The sequence below is a fragment of the Bidens hawaiensis genome, unplaced genomic scaffold (genome assembly GCF_021521415.1).
Source record: "Bidens hawaiensis isolate Kalapana, Puna unplaced genomic scaffold, B.hawaiensis_p1.1 tig00010926_1, whole genome shotgun sequence".
Lineage (NCBI taxonomy): Eukaryota > Viridiplantae > Streptophyta > Magnoliopsida > Asterales > Asteraceae > Bidens > Bidens hawaiensis.
Window position 1 is genome coordinate 343,745 of NW_027491844.1, and position 4,255 is coordinate 347,999.

The window sequence follows — 4,255 nt, forward strand, 5'->3', positions numbered from 1 at the left end:
GGTTACATCGGTTATAAACGATTTTAGAGTAATGCTACATGAAGTTTTTAAGAAAAGTAAAAAAAGACAAATGGATTATAGAAAATTTTGTAAAGATACGGGAAGAAAAGCTTTGGGAGCTAATTGGGATGTATCTCATCGATGGAATTCCACTTGCATAATGTTTCAAAGTGCTTTGAAACAAAGAGAAACTTTACAAATGTTTCATTCTAGTCTTGCCGAGAATGATTTGGCAATCCCCTTTTCAAATGAGAAATGGGAAATTATCAATGACTTATCGACTTTTCTTGAAGTTTTTAAAACATCAACTACGAAACTATCGGGAACGTACTATCCGACAAGTCCCTTGGTTCTTTCGGAGTTATTTTTAATCGTTAACAATCTTAAAGAATTTGAAAATAAAAGTCCAATGTTTTCAAACATCATATTACCAATGAAGTTTAAATTAAAAAAATACTTTCTTGAATTGCCACCGATTTTTACTTGCGCCGCCGCTTTAAACCCAATGTTAAATGTTACGGGGGTTGAATGTGTGATAGACGAAATTTTTTCAGCCTTAGATATGCATGAAGTTGACCCAAACTTTTCAACAGAGGCACAAAATGATTTTAACTTTAATTTTAAATTTATGTATGACTTTTATATAAATAAATATGGGTCAAACATACACATGCCTACGCCGGGGGGGTCTTCATCAAGTTCAAGTGCTACTAGAGTACGAGACCCCATTATTAGCCTTATGAACACCGTTTGCAACGTAACGGCTAAAAAACAAAGGGGTAACACCCCTTCAAGCGAACTAGGAAGGTATAGTGCATATGATTTCTCTACCGGTTTATCCGAAGAGGAATATGGCACTTTTGATGTTTTGGCTTGGTGGAAGGTAAAGGAAACCGAGTTTCCGATTCTTGCCACCATGGCCCGTGATTTACTAACCGCCCAAGCTTCTACGGTAGCTTCGGAATCTGCTTTTTCTCTTAGTGGCATGGTAATATCGGTGAGAAGAACAAGACTGAATTCGGAGTCGGTGGAGATGTGCATTTGCTTGAAGGATCACTTGGACTCAATCGATCGTGTTCAACACGTAACCACTCTGGAAGACGAAACACCACTTGATGTTCGAGTGCACGACGAACAAGAAGGCGTTTCTACAAGTAATTCTGATGAATAAGTCGCCACTCAATAATTACGACGAACAAGAAGGCTTTTCTTGAAATAATATGTCACAACTTTATAATTATAAGTTTAATGTTTTGTTAGTTTGTTTTTGAATATTTTAAAACATGTAGCCTTTTTTTTTTGAACTTCTTAAAGTAAATAAAATGAATTTTATGTTAATTGTTTTTTTTATTTAACATGTTATACAAATACGAATCGTATAACACCGCTCTTGATTATAATTCAGCATTTGACTTGCGTAAGCCAAAAGACTATAATACATAGCAAACTCAACAAATGTAACACGATACAGATTTAAGTTCACCATTACACGATACACGATACAGACTAATCAATTCAAACACGCTGACACTCATAGCATTAAGTTCAATATGTTGTTTACCATTGCTCTGTGGGTGAACAACAAAAGTAGCATGAGCCTCTTCAGAAATCAGAAGAACACAAATCATCACCTACACAAGCAGCGGAAACGAAAAACGAAAAAAAAAAATAATATTTTACACTGTAACCGGTTGGAACCGGTTACAGTGTAAGAACCGGTTTAGGAACCGGTCAGAACCGGTTCCACCGGTTCCGGGTCCGAGGGTTGGGGAACCGGTTCGGTTCCCTAACCGGTTCGACCATGGAACCGGTTTAAACAGTGATGTTGACTAATGGAACCGGTTCTGAACCGGTTCCGGTTCCTTTGACCAACCCGATTTGATCACCTATAGCCTGCACCGCTACCATCTGGGTTGGTCCCACAATCACACTAGCTAGGTAGGTACTTGGGAGAACAGATTCTGAAGAAATAAAAAACGTACCGTTGAGAGGCAATATACTTATATAGATGTTTTCTTAATGTTCGATTATGATGGCAAGTTGGTTTCAATAAAATTGTTTTACAAAAACCTTTTCAAAACTAATGATTTTTTAAGAAGGAAATATGCATGATGCATTCTTATGTAATTTTTTTGAAGGTAGGTATGACAAGTAACAAAAGTATATGGAGCCTAATCCGAAATAAAACAACTCAAGAGAGCACGAAAATAAAATAGGTTCCCGAACTAAAACATAAGATAAAACATCGGAGACACCACAAAGTAACCACATACTAAAAACAAGAGAGCGGCGTGCGGCACCATAAAGGCATAAATCACAGCCGACTGAATGAGGAGGATTGGGTAAAAAGGAACTTGTTACGTTCCTAATATCGTCTTTAGATAAACCCAAAAGAAAGTAATTTCGTTTTTATTATATGGGAAAACTTACTAAAATAGGTGCCATATGTTCGGCTAATATTTTCTCTTTATTTAATGGCTAACAAAAACCTTAATTCTATTTTTAAATCTACTGATCTACACCACTGTTAAGAGTAGAAGCACTTTGGTGTATTTATTTCCTTACTTAATTTGACGATAAACCATAGTTTTTGCCATAAGTTTGATATTGAATACGCTTATATATATAACTAGTTTTAGAAAACATGTATTACACAGGTTGGATCAATGTGTAAATTACAATTGATAATATGATGCAAATAAGAGACCCAATTAAAGGTAAAACATAAGTATACAATTACGTGTAAAATGTATTACATATGATAATTATAAACGAAATTTTGCATTTACAATTCACAATCTGTAATGTCTAGATAAAAACCCGTGTACTACACCGGCCATGAGGTGGAAATTACTGATACATAGCTGTTCTTGTATACAACCCCCTAAAGCTAACTTGTTTGATAGCAATCAATCTTCTAGCCAGAAGTGTCTGTTTTTCATGTCACAAACATATGCACACCCCAAAAATTGACATCCCATATCGTGTAGCAACAAATCCAATAAAATTGTAAACTGCTTAGAAAGAAAAAAAAAACAATAAATGTAGTTTACTACAAGTTTCATGTAAGGCAAATGCTATTTCACAAAGGCAAAGTTAAGCATCTCGAACTAATAAAATTGTAAAACACCAATTTTTGATTTTTTATCATCTTTGTTCTATTGTTATTTTTATCTCTAAGAGCATTCCCAGCCCATTCCTTACCATATATCCACATATATCATATAATTATACTAAAAATCACTGTATTTTCTCTCTCATGTTTAATTAAATAATATTTTTAATGTCTTATCATTATCTTTTCCCTGTAGGCTGAGAATGCTCTAATAATGTTTTGTTGTAAGTATAAAAATAACGGAATAATGTATACGGGCCAATCCCCTTTATTGTTAGATTTTATCGTAAGTGTATTAGATTTAACCTGTGTATACGGCACTTGTACTCATGGCTTCTAACATAATCTCTCTCCCATTCTTCCAACTGATAGAAACATACATAAAAGTATTAAACAATAAGTAAACATATGAATCTCCAATATAATTTAGAAATATATAAAACTGCATTCATATCCTCTCTATTTACAGAGGACCCATCAGGGTATAACAACTAAGCCAATCCTCTTAAAGGATTTCAATCCACTACTCCCTCATGCCACTAATTGGTGTTTCAAAGCAATATGTCAATTACAACCTTCTAACATCATTGCGACTAATTACACCTTAAAAGCAAGATAATTAAATAGCAAATAGATTAAAAAAAACATGAAATGTTAAATATACCTTATCCCTAAGTTGATTTAGTAACGCTGCAGCAATCAACCTAGTAGTAGGGGTTTTCATGGCTTCACGGTTTGGTTTAAGATCGTAAAATCATCCAAATTGGTCATCAGTTTGTGTTAGGGCACAGATTTTCAGTATCCTCAGCAAACATTATTTATGATGCGGTATCCTCTAAGGTAACATGTATCCTAATTATGTTATATAACTAACGTATTGTCTGCTACTTTCCTTGTTTACCAAGTCAAAGATGGTTGCGTAAATTCCCCAAAGACTCGCACTTTCAGTTAATAAAGCGTGGCAAGAAAGGAAACGTGCTGATTGTAGGGCTAACGGCTAATTCGGCTGATTCCTTAGTTTCCTAAATTATAGGCAATAGTTGTTAGACTTTGTTTATTATAAATAGAGCTCTAAACAATGATCATACACTCTAGCACTCGAGAACTTACTAGTACTCGCATTCTCTGTAATCACGATCA